Source organism: Phoca vitulina, unplaced genomic scaffold (genome assembly GCF_004348235.1).
Source record: "Phoca vitulina isolate PV1807 unplaced genomic scaffold, GSC_HSeal_1.0 scaffold25, whole genome shotgun sequence".
NCBI classification, from domain to species: Eukaryota; Metazoa; Chordata; class Mammalia; order Carnivora; family Phocidae; genus Phoca; species Phoca vitulina.
This window is the reverse complement of record NW_022589728.1, coordinates 19289463-19316061: the sequence shown is the minus strand read 5'-3', so window position 1 is coordinate 19316061 and position 26599 is coordinate 19289463. Positions and strand designations below refer to the sequence as shown.

General features: G+C 38.4%; 1 pseudogene; it reads right to left on the bottom strand.

The window, feature by feature from the left end:
* LOC116643250 overlaps window positions 1-26599 on the bottom strand; it is a 44740-nt pseudogene that overhangs the window by 3675 nt on the left and 14466 nt on the right.

Genomic DNA, 26599 nt, shown 5'->3' with positions numbered 1-26599 from the left:
ATCTACATCTTTACTGAATTTCTTTAGTTCTATCAATTGCTGAAAAATAGTGTTAAAAAATCTTCATTATGATTATAGAGTTGCTTATTTCTCCCTTTGATTCTGTCATCTCATGAATTTTGAAGCTGTTATGAGAGAAAAAACATTTATGAATACTATGTCTTCCTGATGAACTGACTCTCTTGGCATTTGAAAAGTCTCTCTTTATTTCCAGTGCTCTTAATTCCTTCTTGAAGATTGAATTTCAATGTGGTGTCATTTCCCTTCAGCCTGAAGAATTCCCATTAGCATCTCTCAAAGGGTATGTCTGCTGGTGATGAATCCTCTTTTTCTTAGCTACAGTTGCCTTTCTCTAGCCTTCCTCATTTTTGCTGGATATAGAATCTTGAGTTGTCAGATTTTTTTTCTGTTCTTTCAGAACTCTAAATATGTGTTCTGCTATCTTGTTAACCTATATAGAATGTATTGTTTTCTCTGGATACTTTCAAGATTTTCTCTTTATTTTTTTTATTTTTTTTTTCTGATTCCCCCCCTTCATTCTTCCCTCTTTATATTCGATATTCGGTAATATTAATATGATGAGCTGAAGTTTGGTTTTATTTTTATTTTTTCCCAGTTGGAGGTCCTTTATTTTTCAAAAGCAGCCTATTGAAGTATAATCGACACACAGTAAATCAGTGCATATTCAAGTATACATTTGGATACATTTTGACATACATACTCCAGAAACCATCACACAATAAAAATAATGAATATTTCTGTTACCCCAGAAAGTTTCCTTCTGCCTCTGTAATTTCTCCCACCTTTCATCCCATTCTCAGGCTCACTGATCTCCTTCCTGACACTATACATTATTTGTATTTCCTAGGATTTTGTATACTCTTTTTTTTTTTTTGAGAGAGAGAGAGAGAGAGAGAGCATGAGTGGGGGGATGGAGGGAAGGGCAGAGGGAGAGGGAGAGAGAGAATCCTAAGCAGGCTCCATGCTTAACTTGGAGCCCAACATGGGGCTCCATCTCATGACCCTGAGATCATGACCTGAAATGAAATCCAGAGTCAGACAGTTAACTGACTGAACCACCTAGGCACCCCTGTATTGTCTAGCTCTTTTAGTCTGCATACCTATGTTGAGATTCATATGCTATTGTGTGTATCAATAGTTCAGTCCTTTTCATTGCTGAGTACTAATATACCATAATGATATAGCACATTATGTTTATCCATTCACCTCTTAATGGACATCTAGATTGTTTCCATTTGGGGGCCATTACAAATTAAGTTGCCATGAACATTCACGTACAATCTTTTCATCTCTCTTGGGTAAATACCTAGGACTGGAATGGCTGGGTCACGTGGCAGGTGCGTGTTTAACTTTTTAAGAAACTACTAAACTATTGGTATTTTCCAAGCAGGTTTTATATCTCACATTCTGGCCAGAAGTGATTGAGAGGTCCATTTGCTCCATATCCTTACCAACATTTGATTTGGTTGGTCTTTCCTCATTTTAGTAATAAAAAAAAGAGCCTAAGAGTATAGAACTTAATAGGTTTATCACCAGTGTGATTTTGTGTATTAAAATTGATTTAAATAACTTAAAAATCTGATTACAAAATTAATGTATTTTGTAGAAAATTTCTAAAATGTGGAACTATGCAAAAAATAAAACACCTGTTATTGTGTCAGTTAATCGTAATGCTCGTTGAGTCTAGACTTCTTTTCAATACTTACATATACTCGTTTTATTTTACTTTTTAATTTTTTTTAGAGAGGGAGAGAGAGAGAGAGAAAATGAGAGGGAGAAGGTACAGAGGGAGAGGGAGAGAGAGAATCTTAAGCAGGCTCCACACACAGCACAGAGCTCAATTCATGACCCTGAGATCATGACCTGAGCCAAAATCAAGAGTTGGATGCTTAACTGACTGAGCCACCCAGGCACCCCTCATACACTTGTTTTAAAAAATGGATTCTGGTTCACACACTGTTTTCTAATCCACTTTTTTTAAAAAAGATTTTATTTATTTATTTGACAGAGAGACACAGTGAGAGAGGAAATACAAGCAGGGGGAGTGGGAGAGGGAGAAGCAGGCTTCCTGAGCAGGGAACCCGATGTGGGGCTCGATCCCCGGATCCTGGGATCATGACCTGAGCTGAAGGCAGACGCTTAACGACTGAGCCACCTAGGTGCCCCTCTAATCCACTTTTTTTTTCTTAATACTGAATCATGAGTTTTTGAAGTCATTAAAATTCTTCTACAATGTATCGATTTTAGTGACTATAAAGTTTTCATCAAATGCAATGCCATACTTCATTTAATGTCTGCTATCTATTGTTGGATGCTTAGGTTCTTTCTAGGTTTTCACTTAAAAAAAAAAAAACCCGCACCTGGGTGGCTCAGTTGGTTAAGCGACTGCCTTCGGCTCAGGTCATGATCCTGGAGTCCTGGAATCGAGTCCCGCATCAGGCTCCCTGCTCAGCAGGGAGTCTGCTTCTCCCTCTGACCCTCCCCCCTCTCGTGCTCTCTCTATCTCATTCTCTCTCTCAAATAAATAAATAAAATCTTTAAAAATAAATAAATAAATAAAACCTGGTAAGGTAAAATACATATAACATGAAATATACCCTATTTTAACCACTTTTAACTGTACACTTCAGTGTTAACTAAGTACATTCACATTGCTGTAAAATCAATCTCCGGAACTTTTTCATCTTGCAAAACTGTAACTCTATACCTATTAATTAACAACTGTCCATTTCCTCCTCTCCCAGCCCCTGGCAACCATCACACTACTTGCTGATTTTTTTTTTTTGAATCATGTTTTTGGGGTCATACCTAAAAATATTTACCTAACTGAAGATTGCAAAGATTTTCTCATAGATTTTTCCTTGAAGTTTTGTAGAGTTCGATTTTACATTTAGGTCTATGATCTATTTTGAGCTAATTTTTCAATATGGTGGAAAGATATGGATAACACTTCATCCTTATGTGTGGATATCCACCTGTTCCATTACCATATTAAAGGATTATCTTTTGTCCACTGAATTGCTTTTGCATTTTTGTGGAAATAAGTTATCCATTTATGTATGGATGTATTTCTGGACTCTTCAATCTATTCCTTTGATCTTTTTCTCTCTATGCCGGTATCACACTGTCTTGATTACTGTAGCTTTATAATAAGTATGAAATCAGAAAGCATTAGTCCTCCAACTGTATTCTTTTTCAAATTTATTTTTGCTGTTTTAGGTACTTACATTCCATATGAATTTGAGAGTCAATGTGTCAACTTATGCAAAATAATCTGCTGGGGTTTTGATTGGGATCGTACTGAATCTGTGAGTGAATTCAGGGAGAACTGACATCTTAACAGTATGGAGTCTTCTGACCACGAACAGTGTATCTTTCCATGTGTTTAGGTCTTTCTTAATTTCTCGCAGCAACATCCTTTTCCTTTTCAGAATATAACTCAGAATGGTAATGTCAGGCACTATTCCAAGCTCTGTGTGAGTACCAGGCACTGTTCCCTCCAAATCCTTTCTGATCATTCTCTCTATGGCCTCACATGGTCTCCTTGCCTCATACATGCACCTATCAGTTCTCTGCTCACCCTAAAGAGGACCCTCTGCAATCTCCAGGAATCTCTCTCTGTAACTCTTCCCTCTTTAACATTCTTACAAACTCTAACTCTTTTGTCCTCCTCAGACTCTCAGCTCTGTCTCATCAACTCAGGGAGACGGCACAACTAGGTTCGTTTTCCATTCCGTGTAGCCTGGAAACTCTCTTAAGGCAGTAAGCTGGAGCAATCGTAGTACTAACCTTATTTCCCATCTCTAAGCATCATTGTCCTTTACTGTCTGATGTCCAGTGTCTTGAAAACTGTTGTTTCATGTATCTTGTTTATTTTTTTGTTGTTGTTTCACATAGGAGGGTAAATCTGGCCCATGTTACTCTGTATTGGCCAGAAGTGGAAGTCACCACCATTATTTTTTTTTTTTAAATATGTATTTTTTAAAAGATTTATTTATTTATTTTACAGAGAGAGAACGTGAGTTGGGGGAGGGGCAGAAGGAGGGGGAGAGAAGCAGACTCCCCACTGAGTACGGAGCCCAACTGTGATCTCACCACCCTGAGATCATAACCTGAGCCAAAATCAAGAGTTGGATGCTTATCCGCCTAAGCCATCCAGGCGCCACACACAGCCATTATTTTTCACATATTTTTTTTCTCTCCTGTGCTTTTTCTGTTTTCCTTCTGGGACTCAATTACACTTATATATTAGACATTTTTCATATTGTCTCACAAGTTCCTGAGGTGCTCATCCTTTTTCCCCCTTTTTCTCCTACTTCTTCAGATTAGACAAATTCTACTGATTTGTCTTCAAGGTTACTTGCCTTTTCTTCTGCCACCTCCATTTTGCTAAATCCATTCACTGAATTTTAACTTCAAATATTATACTTCATATTCTAGAATTTTCATTTAAACTTATTTCTCTGCTGAGAATTTCTATTTGTTCATCTGTTATGAGTGCATTTTCCTTTACTTTATTCAGCATAGTTGTAAAATTCATTTTTAAATCCTGCCCGCTGTTTCCAACATCTGGGTCATTTTTGGGGCTCAGTCTTTCCTTGTCCTCTCTTCTTTTGAGAGTGGGTAACATTTTTCTGTTCTTCTTTGCTGAGTAATTCAGTACTGTAGCCTCACATCATGAATTCTATAATTTAGAGACTCTGAGTTCTACTTTATTCCTTCAAAATGGTTTAATTTTGTTTTGATTAACTTGGTTGGTCTCCTACTAAACTCTGCTGCTTGGAGTCTGTTATACATATGCATGGATAAGGTTCGACCAGGGATCAAACAAAGCTTTGCAAAGCTTAAACACATAATTAGAGGATTTCCCTCCCTTTCTCTCACGTTTTCAGGATTTCCTCCAAGACTCTCTAGTGTGTCTGGTAGCTCTGTTCTCATTTCTTCAGGACAGGAAAAGTATATGTTTTCTCTCATGATCTTAGCCACTCAAAGTGGTGCCAACTTCGGGCTGCTCTTAGGCTAAAACCATTTTGAAAAGGAGGGTGCCTTCTTCCAAATGCCATCTTCTCTCCCAAATCTGCCTGCTTTTATTCACTCATTAGTTAGCGAGGTAGTTGTTTCTCATATTTTGTCAGTGGAAAAGAAGTGGTGCCCCCAGTAATTTATTTATTTATTTATTTATTTATTTAAGATTTTTTATTTATTTGACAGAGACAGCGAGAGAGGGAACACAAGCAGGGGGAGTGAGAGAGGGAGAAGCAGGCTTCCCGCTGAGCAGGGAGCCCGATGTGGGACTCGATCCCAGGACCCTGGAATCATGACCTGAGCCGAAGGCAGACGCCTAACGACTGAGCCACCCAGGCGCCCCCCCAGTAATTTATTTTTGAAGTTTTCTACATTCTCTCTTTTCTCCTGAAGATGTCCTATTATTCATTTGGGTCTCTTTCTGTCACATTAAAACTGTTCTTAAGGAATCCTTGGTTGCACTTTCTTTCTAAATAGTGACACACCGAAAGGCAGATTACAAGATCCACACTGGTGGCTGTACTTAGTGAGTGGTAGACTTTCCCTAAAGCTAACTTTGCCAAGACATTTTCATTATTTTGATGGTGGACCCTCAAATGTGTATATTCACATGTCTTTTCTTTGGGGCTGGTCAGTTATATGGTCAAATATCTTAGAAATCATTTTCATACCAAAAATCTTTCAATGGAGTGGTTGTCAATCATATAGACATAGATCTTTAATACAATTCCTTCTTCAAATATAATGCATATGCTTTATTTGTACTCTCTTGTGCTTTTCTCAGTGAACACTTGCCTATTGACTGAATTAAATATTTCAGTTTAAATATAAAAAAAAAAAAGACAAGCAGAACTCCCTCAAATCTTAAAAGTTTGGTTTAAGTGCTGGATGATGGCATCATATTTCAATCACCCTTTATTTTCATTGAGACTTTATTTCATCCCCAGTAAGAGAGGCTTCTTTGTCACATGTATTCTATGTTATAGCCATCCAAAACTATTTATATTCTGTCAAACAGATCTTTCTGACTTCTCCAGACATACACAGTCTGACTTCTTCACCCTTTTTATGCTTAACAGAAGCAGTGCATCTACCTCTATTGAAATACTGATTTCTGTTTTCATAACTTTGTTTATATGTCTCCCTTACTAGTTTGTGAATTCTATGTAGTCAGGGACTCAGACGATTTTATGAAACCATCTTACCAACTAACAGCATCTCCACCATTGACCAAAGAGGTCCACACCAATCACATTCGGTACTCTCTTGTAAGAATCAGATTGCCCCAGATGAGAACTTATACTTTTATTTTGGAATAGCTTTTAGTTAAAAAAATACATACACACGTGTGTGTTCATATGTGTACATATATGTGTGTAATTATCAGTATTTTAGGAGAGTATTAACTAAAGCTATTTTATATTCAAGTATTTAAAATTCTAAGTTATGATAACTTAGAGAGCCTCATCCTGTAAACTCAAATGTATGCATTACAGGTAGTCCAGAGTCTGTTCTCCTTTTATCTACTATGATTTTTGCTGCGAAATTTAATACGAGAGAGATGGTTGTTTCTGTAGTGAATTTGCAATATGTTTCCATTTAGAAATACTGTGTATTCATGTGTGCAGGGTGTCAGCTGGATAAATATTTAGAACAGCTTTTTAGGTATTATAGATTTTACACAATAATAGAGATGGAATCACTACTTATAAAATAATCTGTGGAAGCTTATCTTTCAATTATAAGTGACAAACCCCAGGCCTGGCATATAGAGTGAGCCCTGAACAGTACTTTTTCCAGATCTTTGTGTTACTAAACTGTTTGCAGGAGAACCCAGCAGCTGTTGTGTGAATCTGATGAAGCATTAGGAAAAAATATTCTCTGAGTAAATTTAGCTTAAAATTCTATAGAATTTTTTGAGGATTGTGAAGATGCAATACCTCATCTCTATAAGAAATGTGACATGATAAAAAAACAAATGCTTTTACAGATGTAGTAAGACTGCATTAAGCAGCGACTTCAGCCATCCTGGAATTAAATGCAAGACAAATTATAAATGAATCTATCTTCACTTTAAATGTATCGAGTGTAAGTTTCACTACACTCAAATGAAATACTTCTCTGAAAATAAGTGTGCCACTAATTTCCTGAGAATTTTTATGAATTTTCTCACCCCAGATGTGAAGAAAATGAATATTTAAAACCATGAGGATGTTTACCTAGCCAGATGGAATCTGGAGAATCAAAGAAACAGGAAAAAATGATAAAAGGTGATCAAAACAACTATAACATGCTGAAGTTTTGTCCTGGTGAATCGGAGGCAGGCTTGGGGGTGGTTAACCACGGCCGTGTCCTTGCCGGCAACCCCCTTGAGCCTGGCTGTGCACCGCTGAGCCGCGCGTGGGGAGGGCAGCTTTCCCCCATCAAGTCCCACAGGGAAGGACTTTGCAGTAGCCTATCGTGGACCTGAAAGATCTCATATAAAATTTTGACCTGAAGCTGGATTCCCCCAAATGTCAATCTAAATAATTGGTATTCAATTAAAATATTCTCTTGTAAGGAATAGCTCCATCTGACCTCATCTACGAAAAAAAAAAAAGAGAGAGAGAGAGAATTCAAGGTGAGATAAGTGATTCAATAAGTTACACAGATCAGTTTATAGCCTGGTAGTTAATATTGAGCTCAGGAGATCATTACCATATTTTCAGATATTTGGTTTCAACTTTTAATTCAAATTCACTCATTTAAATATTAAAATAATAATAACCCCCACACAAAAATAGTCAATTGATCTCTGACAAAGGTGCAAGAACAATTCAATGGAAAAAGAATAGTCTTTTCATAATTGATACCGGTACAATTCCACATCCATATGCAAAAAGAAAAAAAAATTAAAAATGAATCTGACACAGACCTTATACCTGTCATGGAAACTTATTCAAAATGGATTATAGACCTAAATATCAATTTAAAAATATAAAACTTCTATGGGGCGCCTGGGTGGCTCAGTCGTTAAGCGTCTGCCTTCGGCTCAGGTCATGATCCCAGGGTCCTGGGATCGAGTCCCACATCGGGCTCCCTGCTCGGCGGGAAGCCCGCTTCTCCCTCTCCCGCTCCCCCTGCTTGTGTTCCTGCTCTCGCTGTCTCTCTCTGTCAAATAAATAAATAAAATCTTTAAAAAAATATATATAAAACTTCTAGAAGAAAACATAGGAGAAAACTTACAGAACCTAGTGGATTAGTTTGCTAGGGTAGCCAAAGCAAAATACCACAGACTGGGGGGCTTAAATGACAGAAATTTATTTTCTCACAGTGCTGGAAGCTGGAAGTCCCAGAACAGGTATTGGTAGGTTTGGATTCTCCTGAAGCCTCTCTTTGGGTAGCAGATGGTTGTCTCCACACTGTGACTTCCTGTGGTTGTCTCTCTGTATGCATGTATCCCTCGTGTCTCTTCCTCTTCTTAGAAAGATGACAGTCACATTAGAGTAGGGCTCCAACCTAAAATCCAAAAAACTGACAATACCAATTGCTGGCAAGGATGCAGAGCAATAGGAGCTCTTATTAATTTCTGCTGAGAATGCAAAATGATGCAGCCACTTTGAAGACCATTTGGCAGTTTCTTTCAAAGCTAAACATAGTTTTACCATATGATCCAACAATTGTACCCCTAAGTATGTACCCAACTGATTTGAAAATTTATGTCCACAAAAAACCTTTGTCCAAATGTTTATAGCATCTTTATTCATAATTTCCAAAAACTAGAATTAAAATGTTCTTCAGTCCATTCAATGGAATACTATTTAATGATAAAAAGCAATCTGCTATCAAGCATGAAAAGACTTGGATGAATCTTAAATACATATTGCTCAGTGAAAAAGCCAGTCTAAAAAAGTTACATACTTTATGGTCCCAATTATATGATATTCTGGAAAAGTCAAAACTATAGAGACAGTAAATACATGAGGGGTTGGGTTTGGATTGGGGATGGGGAGGTTTGAATTAGTGAAGCACAGAAGATTTATTTAAGGCAGTGAAGCTATTCTTTATGATATATAATGGTGGGCATATGATACTATGGGTTTGTCAAAACCTATTAGAACTTTACAGCCCAAAGAACAAACCTTAACTTATGCAGAGTTTAGAAAATAATTTAGACAGTTCAGAGATCTCAGAATGAAATGCAGATGCTGACAAACAATCTGACTGAATTGTTAAATGAATCAAACAAGGAGGACATTAGACTGAGGTGGCTTTAATGCCTTAGCAGCCCATGTAAGCAAACCAAAATCGAAGCCTGAAATGCCTCAAGGTTAAGGAATCAAAACCTAAGGACAACCAATCACAAACAGCCAACTAGGCTTTCCCAAATAAGGCAACTGCATAAGCGACAGTCAATCAAATCATTTCCTTGCTTTGCTTCATCCTCATCTCTAGACAAGTCTTTCCCCTGGCTCCTGTTGGTGGAGCACTTCCAACCACTTCCGGTTCGGCACGACCCAATTCCAATTGATTTTGCGCGAAGAAACTCTTAAAATGTTTAATAAGCCTCAGTTTAACAGTTGTGCAAATGTATGACACAACCTCACTGGGGGGAATGAAAAGTATGAAACAAGCAAAATGGGGTAAAGGTGCTGACCTGAATACCTTTGGAAATTAATAATCCGTAGGCCCAAAGGCAAAGGGACCTCTACAAAAGCACTGTACTCTAGTTAATAAAGTTATTTCCCACAGGATGCAGGTAATCAATTCTGAAACCTGAGTAGATACTTGAACAGATACTTCTCCAAAGAAGATATATGGGAGGCAATTCAACACATAAAGCGATGTTGAATGTCACTAGTCATAGGGGAAATGCACCACAGCACACACATTAGAGTGGCCCAAATCAACGTTACTCACCAGGGGGCCTGGGTGGCGCAGTTGGTTAAACATCCGACTCCCGGTTTTAGCTCCGGTGATAATCTCAGGGTCGTGAGACTGAGCCCCGAATGAGGCCCCACACTCAGCCCGGAGTGCTTCAGATTCTCTCCCCCTCTCCCTCTGCCCCTCCTGCTTGTGCTCTCTCTCTAAAATAAATAAGCCTTTAAAAATAAATAAATAGGGGCGCCTGGGAGGCTCAGTGGGTTAAGCGTCTGCTTCAGCTCAGTTTATGATCCTGGGGTCATGGGATCAAGCTCCGTGGGGGGGCGGGGGAGGGGTGGGTCCCTGCTCAGTGGGGAATCTGCTTCTCCCTCTCCCTCTACCCCTCCCCTCCTCCCCGACCCATGCTCTCTTTCTCCCTCTCAAACAAATAAATAAAATCTTTAAAAAAGAAATAAATAAGTAAATAAATAATTAAAGTTACTCACCAAACCAAAGGCTGGTGAGAATACAAAGCAACTGGAACACTCCTATAGTGTTGGTGAGAAGGCAAAATAATATAAGCACTCTGGAAAACTGACTCTTTTCCATGAGGTTAAACATAGACTTAACCGGATGCCAACATTCCCTCTCTTGGATATTTACCCTAGAAGAATGAAACATTATGCTCACACACAAACCTGTATGCAAATATTTATAGCGGGACTACTACAATTGCCAAAATCTGGAAACAGCTTGAATATCCTTCACTGGATGAATCAATAAACACACTGTTGTCCCTCATACAATGGGATACTACTCAGCAATAAGAAGAATGAGACTTTAAAATTTGGCTTCAGTTTAATTAGTGTTAATTTTAACTTTAAAAACATATTTGATTCGGTTAATGAAAAACTTTAAAGTATGTTTGGAACAACTTGGGTACATGAATATTCTTTTTCAACTGTGAATCTTATAACATCTACATACAGATGAAATACATTTGATAAAATCTAACTTTCAAATCAAGATGTGTTGTAAATGTAAAATTATAATTGGATTTTGAGCCCTCATTCTAAATCAAGAATATAAAATATATTACTCATTTTTATGTGGATTGCATTTTAAAATGACAAGATTTTGGATTTATTTGGTTAAATAAAAATCTTATTAAAATTAAAAAATAATAATGACATGAATAGCCATGTAAGTTATTATGTAGTGAATATAATAAGGATGCATGAAAGAATGAAACAATAGTGAAAAATCACAGAGTGCTAAAGGGCTTTGGGAAGATACAGGAGATAAGAGAAGGATTTAAAAGGGAAGATGATTGCAATTAGCCCACCACAATGACGTTGGTGCTGAACTGATTAATTTAGGCTCTGAGGTTCCACTCACCAAGTACTAAACTAATTTTTCTTTTAATAAATTGGTCTATGGAGATCATTGAGATTAGCATCTTTTAAAGTTAATGAAGGGGAGGCTTCTAAACGTTTCTGTGTGCTCCTTCAATAAATTGCCATGTTCCTTCAGAGGGAGAAGTTGAATTAGTTAGGAGGTGACGAATTAACAGTTTAAAGGTGTAAAACCAATTCTCAAGGTCAATGCTTTGTGTTATGTGGGTCAAATTTTGCCAGTTTATGAGAAGGGAATTTAGGTTACTCTAAGATTTAACTTCATATATGCATTTTCATTGTTTGGAGGCACCCCTTTATCTCTTTGTTTTCCTAGAATGAAGACTTTTTGCTTTTGGGTTGAGTAAACACAATAGTGCCGTCTGGTCTTAGAATCTCTTCCTGTCCCTTGTTTAAGCCAGAATGGCATTCTGATACCTCATTTATTATTACAGGCATTCTTTGCCAGTATACACAGTGCATATGATGAGATTCAAAGTTCAAATCAAATTTTAAAATGGGTGTTTTTGTCTGTTTCTCTGTAATAATAAGAATATTTCCTTCAGATATATGTTTTTTAATCAGTGATTAAATCCCTCTCACTTTTCCAGATTCTGATAGAAGACAGTCTGTGTCCCGGTTAATAGAGCTGGGAAAATACAAGGACAGAAAAGAGGCAAGTAGTGGATTTAGTATTTATTAGCTTTTTCTTCTGTATAACTAAATAATGGCTCTGACACTCTGTTCTCTTCAATGCTTCCCAGATCAGGACAGGGTTGAGGAAGGCTGTCAGACACATGCAGAAACCTTAATATGATTTATTCATGCATACATAAGGTGACCCTCCCACTTTCCTGATTACCCATGCCATGTGAAAAATTTCCTAGTTGTTTCTATTTCCCCCTATAGAAAAGATTTAACCAAACACACAGACTCCAAGAATAATACGGTCAAGATATATTTTTCTTTCAGTTTTTTAATATCAGTAATAGGTTTCATTTGATTTTATGAGAACATTTAAACATTGCTATAATGCATGAAGTTATTTCTATACTCTGTGTCATTACATTTTTAAGGTTTTGTATTGAAAATTAATGGTTCATTTGGTTTTTAAAATGAAACTAAAAATTAAGTAAAACCAGTTAATCTAATAATAATGAAAAGGAAGATGACAAATATTCTCAGATATTTGTTTTATTGTTATTATTTTTTGAAGCAATGAAAAAGCCCTGTATATTTAAACAAGAGTAAAAAAAATGAAGTATTAGACTCTCTGATATCTGGACTCCAATTAAACTTCTAAAAACTCCTTATCCTATTTCTCCAATTAAACCAGATGGTTCTGCTCATTATTCTCTAGAACCTGGGCACTTTTACTCAAATCATTCCCTGGGTTAAATATCTGCCCCCCCAACTCTCCCCTTGAAATGTAAATCTCTGAAGCCTCGCTCCCGTGGCACCTCACCTACAGTCTCTCTCTCTCCTGGATCTACACCCACGGCTCATACTCGGTAGCGCGTACACACTGGTTCCGCACATCCATTCTAATTGGTTAGCTATATCTTTTTATTCACTGGAAATTATGCCATGTCGATTTTTAACTTTTAAAGTCTTACTTCTGCTGCCCATTATTAATTCAATGAATATTCATTGAGTCTCTGCTCTAGACACTGGGAATAAATAGTGCATAAAAATCAGCTCGGTTAGAAATTTAAAAAAAATCAGCTCGGTGTTTCCCCTCATGGAACTTATACTCTAGCATTCATTCACATATTGGACAACATTCTGATTCTAATATGTCTCGGTAATTACATTTACACAGGCATAGATCTTATGACTGTAACTATATTTCAAACACTTCTAGGATTGTCTCAATCATTGTGCCCAACATAATGTCCAGAATAGAGCTTACAAAAACAGTGAAAGAAAACTGGAAGAATCTTTGGAGATTAAAAAAAAAAAAAAAAAGTTGACTTACAGAAGAGAAAATTAACAGGGAGAGAAAGTGCCAAGCCTAAAGTCACATGGTGAAACATTCCAAGCAAGTACTGGTTGATTTGATAAACTTGAAGAAATCTCTGGTTCAAACTCTCATGAGAATCTTTGTCAAACCATCTCCCTCATTGGCTGGTTTACATTTTTCATGTCCTCAGTAGTTTATTTGGTAACAGATTTTCAGAGACATATTTTCAATGAATCTCTCTATTTTTACAAATGGGAAAATGAGCCAGGAGACAATTTGACAGTTTGATTTGTTCAAGAACATATCAGCTGACTATAGATAAGCAACAGCAATACATAAACTATAACTTGTATTTTTTTTTTGTTTTTTTTGTTTTTTTTTACAAGGCAGTGAGCAGAGGCATAACTTGTACTGATGAAAAACAAAGGCAAACTTGATTAATCAAAACATAGTTGTGAAATAAAATAGAGTGCAAAAACAGACACACACACACAGAAAGCCATCTGATTTTGAAGTATAACCCTCATACATTTTAAAATGCATGCTTGGGCGCCTGGGTGGCTCAGTCGTTAAGCGTCTGCCTTCGGCTCAGGTCATGATCCCGGGGTCCTGGGATCGAGTCCCACATCGGGCTCCCTGCTCAGGGCGGGAAGCCTGCCTCTCCCTCTCCCACTGCCCCTGCTTGTGTTCCTGCTCTAGCTATCTCTCTCTCTGTCAAATAAATAAATAAAATCTTTTAAAAAATAAAAATAAAAAATAAAAAATAAAATGCATGCTTTTGGTCAGTGTAGAACTTCTAGCCCAGATATGATGGCATATACTTCATTTCTCTCTGCTCCTCCTGACTTAGTAAGATTATAAACCCCAGAAAGGATGCAATAGGCAACCAAAAGACACCTCTGAAAGGCCGCAAGAGGAAGGAGAACTGGTTTGGGACCCCAATGACTGGAGGAATAACATAGCTGCCGCTTCCCACAGTTAACAGAAGAAAGTCACCCGGGTCTGGTGTTTTTTGACACCCGGTCTCACAACAGAAGGAACAGCTCAGGTAGGTTTGTTTCTCCCCTGAACTGGAGTCTCACCGACACCACCAGCCAAAACCAAAAACTGAGAGCCTGGATGATTTAAGTGGCCAGGGAAAGGGTTCAAATCACAAATGCCCAGCTGCAAGAATAGTAACCAAAAAGCTCAGCGATATTCTGAGTTTTGTTTTTGAACTCACATAGCCATGATTCTTCTCACTGTATATCAGAAATTTACATGATTTGATTGGAGGTTATAGAGATGAGTATTCCACTTGTTTCCCTATTTTGAGGTCTCCCCACTCTCTCAGGGTACTTCTATGTGGAAACCTGCCAACATGGCCAGCAAATATTGGATTGTGCTTGTATTGACTATTGTGTTTCCAACATAATTATTTTTTGGAATTGATTTGTAGCACCACTAGGAAATCCTGTCATAGAACTCCACATTTTTTGTTGTGCCTACATTAAACTTTAATGAATATAATAGAAGGAAATTGACCCTGTGATTTAAGACAATAGCAGGAATCAAAATTTGTGAGTTTACAGGTGCTCTTTCAGTGGATATATGAAGCTAAAAGTTCTGAAATTTTGTTGCTGGTGTGTGAATTTCTGTTAATTTTAAAATACTTGTCCCTGTCTTTAACATTTTTTCTGTAATAACACAAATTGTATGCTTCTGTTTTACCTAAGTAATCCTAGACTTGGGAATTTATGGACTTTTTTGTTCCCATGGATTGTTTTTGTGCTTAAAACCAAAGGGAAGATATGTCATTTGCAAATATCTTCTCCCATTCTGTCAGTTGTCTTTTGGTTTTGTTGACTGTTTCCTTTGCTTTGCAAAAGCTTTTTACCTTGATGAAGTCCCAATAGTTCATTTTTGCCCTTGCTTCCCTTGCCTTTGGCGATGTTTCTAGGAAGAAGTTGCTGCGGCTGAGGTCGAAGAGGTTGCTGCCTGTGCTCTCCTTTAGGATTTTGATGGACTCCTGTCTCACATTGAGGTCTTTCAACCATTTGGAGTCTATTTTTGTGTGTGGTGTAAGGAAATGGTCCAGTTTCATTCTTCTGCATGTGTCTGTCCAATTTTCCCAACACCATTTATTGAAGAGACTGTCTTTTTTCCATTGGACATTCTTTCCTGCTTTGTCAAAGATGAGTTGACCATAGAGTTGAGGGTCCATTTCTGGGCTTTCTATTCTGTTCCATTGATCTATGTGCCTGTTTTTGTGCCAGTACCATACTGTCTTGATGATGACAGCTTTGTAGTAGAGCTGGAAGTCCGGAATTGTGATGCCGCCAGCTTTGCTTTTCTTTTTCAACATTCCTCTGGCTATGCGGGGTCTTTTCTGGTTCCATACAAATTTTAGGATTATTTGTTCCATTTCAGATAAAGGGCTAGTATCCAAAATCTATAAAGAACTCATCAAACTCAACACCCAAAGAACAAAGAATCCAATCAAGAAAGGGGCAGAAGACATGAACAGACATTTTTCCAAAGAAGACATCCAAATGGCCAACAGACACATGAAAAAGTGTTCAATATCGCTCGGCATCAGGGAAATCCAAATCAAAACCTCAATGAGATACCACCTCACAGCAGTCAGAATGGCTAAAATTAACAAGTCAGGAAATGACAGATGTTGGCGGGGATGTGGAGAAAGGGGAACCCTCCTACACTGTTGGTGGGAATGCAAGCTGGTGCAGCCACTCTGGAAAACCTATGGAGGTTCCTCAAAAAGTTGAAAATAGAGCTACCCTATGATCCAGCAATTGCACTACTGGGTATTTACCCCAAAGATACAAAAGTAGGGACCCGAAAGGGTACGTGCACCCCGATGTTTATAGCAGCAATGTCCACAATAGCCAAACTGTGGAAAGAGCCAAGATGTCCATCGACAGATGAATGGATAAAGAAGATGTGGTATATATATACAATGGAATATTATGCAGCCATCAAAAGGAATGAGATCTTGCCATTTGCAATGACGTGGATGGAACTGGAGGGTATTATGCTGAGCGAAATAAGTCAAACAGAGAAAGACATGTATCATATGACCTCACTGATATGAGGAATTCTTAATCTCAGGAAACAAACTGAGGGTTGCTGGAGTGGGGGGTGGGGTGGGAGGGATGGGGTGACTGGGTGATGGACACTGGGGAGGGTATGTGTTCTGGTAAGCGCTGTGAATTGTGCAAGACTGTTGAATCTCAGATCTGTACCTCTGAAACAAATAATGCAATATATGTTAAGAAAGAAAAAAAGAAGAAGAAGAATGTAGCAGGAGGGGAAGAATGAAGGGGGGGAAATCGGAGGGGGAGAAGAACCATGAGAGACGATGGACTCTGAAAAACAAACTGAGGGTTCTAGAGGGGAGGGGGTTGGGAGGATGGGTTAGCCTGGTGATGGGTATTGAGGAGGGCACGTTCTGCATGGAGCACTGGGTGTTATGCACAAACAATGAATCATGGAACACTATATCTAAAACTAATGATGTAATGTATGGGGATTAACATAACAAAAAAATTAAAAAAAAAAAATAAAGACACCACTAGGTTAAAAGTAAGCACCAAACTATTGGCACAAGAATGGGCAAGAAAGGGAACTTGAAGAAATGATGATGTTCTAAGAAGACAGCTCTGAGGAATGAGAAAGGGAGTTTGGTAGAAAAAAAATAGGAGCTTTCCATTTAACCTTGAAGGCCAGTTTGTACTTGCAGCTCACAAATTTTCAGAACTCATGTCTCCAATAGAAAGTCAATTAAAAATACTGCTATAAAGAAAAAGTTAAGGATGGAAAGTTAAATTAAGACATAATGAAAATATTTTTGCTAAAAATCCAAGACTGGAAACTAGGGCTTCTAACTAAGATAGGTAATATGCTCCCTGATACTATGTTACTCAAACATTTTACAATTAATTTTAAAGAGAACCATTTCTGATCACATTGTCACACATCCAACTGTAACTGTTCTTAATGAAACCACCTCTCAAGAAAACATACAAAGAGCAGTTTACTCAATCTAGTTTTATAACAGCCATATCATTAAACACATAAAAGGATTTTGCAGTTGCTTAATAATAAGGAATTTATGCTTTCTTAGAGATAAAAGCATTATCTGGGTTGACAATTAGTTTCCCATCATTCCTCATATAAACAATCGAAGTTAACTGAATTATATTTCAGAAAATATTTCAGTCCCGACAGCATTTTAAAATGTTTCAGTTAAAGGCATTAAAAATTTCATAGCTTGTACATATAAGTTGCTATAATTTATCCTCATAGCATATATTAATTAAATTACCACAATTATAGGGATTTTTATGTTGGTTGGAGGCAATAATCCGTTTCCTAAAAGGTTTCCTTTCTTCAAGGGAGAAATTAGAGAACTAGATCATTTCTCTTCTGTGAGCTCAGATATGTTTCACGTGGAGCATATTACAAAAAGAACATATTACAAATCTGCACATGTTGGATATTCACTGTGTGTTACTGGCTGGACACCCTGATCCACCATCAGTTAAGCATGGGCTTAATATCAAAAGTTGACCTTACCTTAGGCTTTTGACCTCAGATAGAAAGATGTAAAACACTCCACTCGGAAGCATTTAAGAATATTGCTTCTTCCTTGTGTTGGAAAACAGCTACTGACAGCACAGTCAAAAGAATAGCTATAAGCCCTGTTTGTACATAGAATGCATCTTCTGATTTGTGGTTGTTTGTCCTTAGTGACTATCCTTTTGATTTGTGGCTGTTTATAGAGCTATTACTGTTTATACTATGTCCACTTCTCAGTGCTGAACTAAGTACATCGATTTCTGACTCTTTAGTTTAAGATTATCTCCCTGAAGTTGTTTTCCAGGACCTCATGGCTTGATTTGGAAGTCTTCTTCATGGGCAAAAGTGGAAGCTGCATACATGGTAAGATTACTGACAAAGTCATTTCAAAAAAGAGGTGGTTCCCCAGTGTCCTGTCCCAGAAATCAGGAACAATGGAGACCGAGAAAGGCTGCGAATGGCAGAGTCCAGGCTGGGAGTGGTCATCTTGGAAAAGGGGGCAGCAGATTGCCATGGTGGTGTGGGATTAAGGAGCACCTCTCTTAGCATCTGGGTGGCGTTTCATTTTGTGTCAGGGCTGGTACTGCACTCTGTGTTCCAGCCTTTCCTGAAGGTCTTGGTATTCTTTGTAATTTGATTCCCAGCTCAGAGCAATACCGAGGATTGTATAAACTGGATAAGAGCAATTTGTGGTTGCTCATCACTCTCTTGCTGAGGACAGAAAGACAGCCCATTGCCAAAATCGACCAGATTGTGAAGGACAACACTATCAGGCTGAACCAACAGAAAGAACACCCTCCACACCACCGCTATGAATAACACAAAACCAAACTAAACAGAAATTCAAAATGATTAAGTTCCACTTGAATTATATCTTTATATGAAAATCAAATAGCATTTCTTTTGTTTATAACTTAGGGGCCAAAGATATTGTGTGAGTTTAACAATGATACTCATACTCAAATTAACATGTGCATATATACAATAATAAAGTCCATTTTCCAGCCAAGAATGCCTATGGAAACGTTCTTAGTTATGATATCATTTAATTTTAACTTTGGCAAATGTATTTTTAAACATTTCAAAAATAAATTCAGTATTCAAATTATATACATAATATAATTACTACAATTATTTAATTTAATTAATTAATGAATTTATTTATTTTTAATTTTATTATGTTATGTGAGTCAACATACAATACATCATTAGTTTTTGATGTGGTGATCCACGATCCATTGTTTTCGTATAACACCCAGTGCTCCATGCAGTACGTGCCCTCCTTAATACCCATCACCTGGCTAACCAATCCCCCCTCCCCCCTCCTCTCTAAAACCCTGTTTGTTTCTCAGAGTCCATAGTCTCTCATGGTTCATCTCTCCCTCCAACTCCCCCTCCCCATTTTTCCCTTCCTTCTCCTAATGTCCTCCATGTTATTCCTTATGTTCCACAAATAAGTGAAACCTTATGATAATTGACCTTCTCTGCTTGACTTATTTCACTTAGCATAATCTCCTCCAGTCCCATCCATGTTGATGTAAAAGTTGGGTATTCATCTTTTCTGATGGCTGAGTAATATTCCATTGTATATACGGACCACATCTTCTTTATCCATTCATCTGTTGAAGGGCATCTCGGCTCTTTCCACAGTTTGGCTATTGCGGACATTGCTGCTACGAACACTGGGGTGCATATGGCCCTTCTTTTCACTACATCTGTGTCTTTGGGGTAAATACCCAGGAGTGCAATTGCTGGGTCATAGGGTAGCTCTATTTTTAAATTTTTGAGGAAACTCAACACTGTTTTTCAAAGTGGCTGTACCAACTTGCATTCCCACCAACAGTGTAAGAGGGTTCCCCTTTCTCCACAACCTCTCCAACATTTGTTGTTTCTCTCCCTGTCTATTTTTGCCATTCTAACTGGTGTAAGGTGGTATCTCAATGTGGTTGTGATTTGGATTTCCCTGATGGCAAATGATGATGAACATTTTTTCATGTGTCTGTTAGCCATTTGTATGTCTTCTTCAGAGAAGTGTCTTTTCATATCTTCTGCCCACTTTTTGACTTGATTATTTGTTTTTTGGGTGTTGAGTTTGAGAAGTTCTTTATAGATCTTGGATACCAGCCCTTTATCTGTAGTGTCATTTGCAAATATCTTCTCCCATTCTGTGGGTTGCCTCTTTGTTTTGTTGACTGTTTCCTTTGCTGTGCAGAAGCTTTTTATCTTGATGAAGTCCCAAAAGTTCATTTTTGCTTTTGTTTCACTAGCTTTTGGAGATGTGTCTTGAAAGAAGTTGCTGTGGGCGATGTCAAAGAGGTTACTGCCTATGTTCTCCTCTAGGATTTTGATGGATTCCTGTCTCACATTGAGGTCTTTCATCCACTTTGAGTTTATCTTTGTGAATGGTGTTAGACAATGGTCGAGCTTCATTCTTCTGCATGTGGCTGTCCAATGTTCCCAGCACCATTTATTGAAGAGACTGTCTTTTTTCCATTGCATGTTTTTTCCTGCTTTGTCAAAGATTATTTGACCATAGAGTTGAGGGTCCATATCTGGGCTCTCTATTCTGTTCCATTGGTCTATATTTCTGTTTTTGTGCCAGTACCATGCTGTCTTGGTGATCACAGCTTTGTAATATAGCTTGAAATCGGGCAACGTGATGCCCCCAGCTTTGTTCTTCTTTTTCAACATCTCCTTGGTGATTCGGGGTCTTTTCTGATTCCATACAAATTTTAGGATTGTCTGTTCCAGCACTTTGAAAAATGTCATTGGAATTTTGATCGGGATGGCATTGAAGGTACAGATTGCTCTGGGTAGCATAGACATTTTAACAATGTTTATTCTTCCGATCCATGAGCATGGAATATTTTTCCATCTTTTTGTGTCTTCTTCAATTTCTTTCATGAGTGTTTTGTAGTTCCTAGAGTATAGATCCTTTACCTCTTTGGTTAGGTTTATTCCGAGGTATCTTATGGTTTTTGATGCTATTGTAAATGGAATCGTTTCTCTAATTTCTCTTTCTACAGTTGCGTTGTTAGTGTATAAGAAAGCAACTGATTTCTGTGCATTGATTTTGTATCCTGCCACATTACTGAATTGCTGGATGAGTTCTAGTAATTTGGGGGTGGAGTCTTTTGGGTTTTCCACATAAAGTATCATGTCGTCTGTGAAAAGAGAGAGTTTGACTTCTTCTTTGCCAATTTGAATACCTTTTATTGCTTTTTGTTGTCTGATTGCTGTTGCTAGGACTTCTAGTACTATGTTGAACAATAGTGGCGAGAATGGGCATCCTTGACGTGTTCCTGATCTTAAGGGAAAGGCTCTCAGCTTTTCCCCATTGAGGAGGATATTCGTTGTGGGTTTTTCATAGATGGATTTTATGAACTTGAGGAATGTTCCCTCTATCCCTATACTCTGAAGAGTTTTAATCAGGAAAGGATGTTGTATTTTGTCAAATGCTTTTTCTGCATCAATTGAGAGGACCATATGGTTCTTCTCCCTCCTCTTATTAATGTGTTCTATCACAGTGATTGATTTGCGAATGTTGAACCCCCCTTGCATCCCGGGGATAAATCCCACTTGGTTGTGGTGGATGATCCTTTTAATGTATTGTTGGATCCTATTAGCTAGGATTTTGTTGAGGATTTTGGAATCCATATTCATCAGGGATATCAGTCTGAAATTCTCCTTTTTGATGGGGTCTTTGCCTGTTTTGGGGATTAAGGTAATGCTGGCCTCATAGAATGAGTTTGGAAGTTTTCCTTCTGTTTCTATTTTTTGAAACAGCTTCAGGAGAATAGGTATTATTTCTTCTTTGAATGTTTGGTAGAATTCCCCAGGGAATCCATCAGGCCCTGGACTCTTGTTTTTTGGGAGGTTTTTGATCACTGCTTCAATCTCGTTACTGGTTATTGGCCTATTCAGGTTGTCAATTTCTTCCTGTTTCAGTCTTGGCAGCTTATAGGTTTCCAGGAAGGCCTCCATTTCATCCAGATTGCTCAGTTTATTGGCATATAGTTGTTGATAATAATTTCTAATAATTGTTTCTATTTCCTTGGTGTTAGTCGTGATCTCTCCCCTTTCATTCATAATTTTATTAATTTGGGTCCTTTCTCTTTTCTTTTGGATAAGTCTGGCCAGTGGTTTATCGATCTTATTAATTCTTTCAAAGAACCAACCTCTAGTTTCGTTGATCTGATCTACTGTGTTTCTGGTTTCTAATTCATTGATTTCTGCTCTGATTTTAATTATTTCTCTTCTGATGCATGGCTTAGGCGTCGTTTGTTGCTTTTTCTCTAGTTCTTTAAGGTGTAGAGTTAGTTGGTGAACTCAGGATTTTTCTATTTTTTTGAGTGAGGCTTGGATGGCTATGTATTTCCCCCTTAGGACCACCTTTGCAGTATCCCATAGGTTTTGGACTGATGTGTTTTCATTCTCATTGATTTCCACGAATTGTTTAAGTTCTTCTTTGATTTCCTGGTTGACCCAAACATTCTTGAGCAGAGTGGTCTTTAGCTTCCAAGTGTTTGAATTTCTGCCAAATTTTTTCTTGTGATTGAGTTCCAGTTTTAGAGCATTGTGGTCTGAGAATATGCAGGGAATAATCTCAATCTTTTGGTATTGGTTGAGACCTGATTTGTGACCCAGTATATGGTCTATTCTGGAGAAAGTTCCATGTGTGCTCGAGAAGAATGAGGATTCTGTTGTTTTAGGGTGGAATGTTCTGTAAATATCTATGAGGTCCATCTGGTCCAATGTATCATTCAAAGCTCTTGTTTCCTTGTGATTTTCTGCTTAGATGATCTGTCCATTGCTGAGAGTGGAGTATTGAGGTCTCCTACAATTAACGTATTGTTATCCATGTGACTCTTTATTTTGGTTAACAGTTGGCTTATGTAGATGGCTGCTCCCATGTTGGGGGCATAGATATTTACAATTGTTAGATCTTCTTGTTGGATAGACCCTTTAAGAATGATATAGTGTCCTTCTGTGTCTCTAATTACAGACTTTAGTTTAAAATCTAATTTATCTTATATACGAATTGTTACCCCAGCTGTCTCTTGAGGTCCGCTGGCATGGAAGATAGATCTCCATCCCTTCACTTTCAGTCTGCATGTATCTTTAGGTTCAAAATGAGTCTCTTTTAGACAGCATATGGATGGGTCCTGTCTTTTTATCCAATCTGCAACCCTGTGCCGTTTTATGGGAGTGTTTAGGCCATTCACGTTGAGAGTGATTATTGAAAGATACGAATTAACTGTCATCATGTTGCCTGTGAAGATGTTGTTTTTATAGATTGTCCCTGTAAATTTGTTGTATATCACTCTTGGGGTCTTTCTCCTTTTACAGAACCCCCCTTAATATTTCTTGCAGGGCCAGCTTAGTGGTCACATATTCTTTCAGCTTCTGCCGGTCGTGGAAGCTCTGCATCTCTCCATCCATTCTAAATGAAAGCCTTGCCAGATAAAGTATTCTTGGCTGCTGTTCTTCTCATTTAGTACCCTGAATATGTCTTGCCAGACCTTTCTGGCTTGCCAGGTCTCTCTGGATAGGTCTGATGTTATTCTGATGTTCCTCCCTCTGTATGTGAGGAATCTCTTCCCCCTAACTGCCCTTAAGATGGTTTCCTTGGTTCTAAGATTTGCAAGTTTTACTATTACATGCCGGGGTGTTGGCCTGTTTTCCTTGATCTTAGGAGGGGTCCTCTCTGCCTCTAGGACTCGAATGTCTGTTTCATTCCCCAGATTAGGGAAATTCTCAGCTACGATTTGCTCAAATACATCTTCTAGTCCTATCTCTCTCTCCACTCCCTCCGGGATTCCAATTATTCTGACATTGGAATGCTTCATGGTGTCACTTATTTCTCTGATTCTATTTTCATGGATTCTGAGTTGTTTTTCCCTGGCCTCCTCTTTTCCCTTTTTATCTATTATATTGTCTTCCAGGTCACTTATTCCCTCTTCTGCCTCAGTTACCCTAGCTGTTAGTTTATCTAGATTGGATTGGATCTCATTGATAGCATTTTTAAGTTCTGCCAATTCACCTTTCATTTCTGCCCTTAGAGACTCTATGTTGCCATTAATTGATTTCTCCCTTCTAGCCATTGTCTTCACAATTGCTAGCCTGAATTCCATCTCCGACATCTTGGTTATGTCTGCATCCATTTGTAAATCTGCAGCATAAGTCATAATCTCTGAGTCTTTTCTGTTTTGGGGGCTCCTCCTCCTAGTCATTCTGTTGATAGGTGTTTGAGGGAATGTATAGAGTCCAAATTATTAACCAGAACCCAAGCAAGATGTACCTGTTTTCTAGGGACCTTAGGGTTGCTGGCCTCTTGTTTTCCCAGCCTGTCTTCCGCGGGAGGGGCCTGCCGTGCTGTTACTCAGGCAACCCTCTTTGGGCGGAGTTGCCCTGCGCCCCTGTGGCGGGGGATGGGCTCAGCGGGAATCAGTTTTTGGGGCTTTTGTTCTCTGGCGGCTTTCCCTGGTGGCTTTCCACGTCTCTTCCTCGAGTCAGAGCAGAAGAGACCGTTTCCAACCCTCTGCCTCAGAGCAGAGAGATCATAGTCTGTTCTTCAGTGAGCTCTCCAGGCCACACTGTCTCCGTTTCTGTCCGTGCTGCTATAAACTGCAGCGTCCTGGGTTGTGCGCCCCTCCGCAGCGCCCCCAGTCCTGCCTCCAGGTCGGGGTGCATCTCTGCCCTTTGTGCTTCTAAAACCGCCAGCTGCTCCCAGTTCGAGCCCTCGCGACCCTGCAGCTCCGGGTTTCTGCCCTGGGGGCTGCAGTTCGACCCTGCCAGTCTGGTTTTCCACCCCAGGGGCTGTCCTAGAGTCCTTTCCCCGCCGCTACCGGTCTGCAAGTCTGTGCCCGGTCCCCAGCGTGCGAGGCTTTCGCTCACTGGCGGTGTAGGATCCCCACGGCCAGGCTCCCTCCCGCTGCCGTTTATCCTCTGATATCTGCCCGCGGAATCACGGCTCCCCGCTTTGTACCTCAAAACCAACCGCCTGCGATATTCTGTTTGTAGAGATCCAGATCTTCTTACATCTCAGGCTGGTTTCGTGGGTGCTGACAGTGGTCTGGTAGATATCCAGCTCAATTCCAGGGACCAGTTGAAATAGGGTCACCTACTCTTCCGCCTTCTTTCCCCCGCTCCTACTACAATTATTTAAAAAGAAAACTATTTTGTGAATCAATTAACCAGATTTGTACTATTTAAAAAGAGTAAACCACTTTTTAAAAAATCAAGAACAAACCAACAAACAAAACGAAACAGAAACATCTTCCATTTTTCTAAATATCTACCTGGATGTGAAATTGAGTAGCAAATTACAGATAGAATATTTAAATCATTGAATTATAACATTACTGAATAGTTTTAATAAAGTTGACATTCCCTTAACTATTTCTGAATACTGTATCTATTTGTCTGAGTAAAGAAATAATTATTTTTCAGAGGTGTAGTCTCCTGAAAGATTAACTTTTATGTGCATATCATAGAAGATAAAAGAACTAGATACTTTTTGCAAAGCATGATGCCAAAGACCCATGCCTATTCAACTACTCTAAAAACAAATATTTACATAACGTTTTATGTTTTTAAGCACTTTCTGTAAACTTTCAGGTAGTCCCTATCTTAATCCTATGGGTGGTTCCTTCTAAAGCCGAGAAAACAAAGCCTCAAAAGCTCACCCACATTTACAGAGCTACAAAATAGAAGAATTGAGATTTGGATTCAGGTTTTTCCACTACTTTAGTATTCTTCAGGTAAAATTAGTGTTACTTGTGATAGAGATTTTTTAATAAATTTCAAGTCTCTATTATGAGGCAATTCCAAATTATATGATTCACTTTGCAAAATGGACAGAAATGCCCTTAAAGTCATAGATATATATTAATAGTGAATTATGTAACATCTTTTTATAGTCAAATTTGAATGGACAGTTGCCAATTATTAGACTTGAACCCTGAATAAAAGATGTTTTTTGCTGTCATTATTTTGTATACTGTAATTAAGGATAGAGAATTCTCTCATTTATAAATTCCATGCTACATGAAGCAGTTTTAGGCTCTTCTGTGTAAACAGGTAACTGGGACATGATGTGATGGATCTTATGTGTATAAAGCAATAAAATAATATGGATGCAGAAACAGAACATTCTGTATGCACATGAGAGGGAAGAAAGTACTGGAAAATCTATGGACTAGCTTGGTCCACATTCTCTAAAATAAACAATAAAGCTACAGACAAAGGGGTAGAATCTGTGGTTGCTGATCCTTTCTTCACTCTGCTCCAAGGCTTCCGAAGACAAAAATAAACAATACCTCACTATGCTGCTGCCAGTTTTTTTTTTTAAAGAATCCCGAGAAACAGAAATTTTATGTAAAATAGCATCCACAAAGTACTTCAAATGAAAAAGACCTGGGCTCTGTTGCCCAACCCTTCCTTCTTCAAATCACTCTCCTTGGGAAGGAACAAAGAAAAAACTCTATTTTAAAACTCTACCTATTTAGGCTTCCCTGGCTGGCTTCTGCTAGAGCAGACTTGGGTGTCACTTGGTTGAGACAGTTGGTTATTTGCTCCTAGCCAAAGAAATTACAGTTCAATCCAAACCAATTACTACTAATGATGTTTTATGTATGGAAGTATATATGCATTTGTTCTCATTTTTCCATTCACCTAGGAAACATAAAATATCCCACAGGTCAAAAGTTCTAATAAAGATAGAACTAGATGGTGGTTTCCCAAAATAAATGGGGAGGGGGGATGTGGAGAGAGA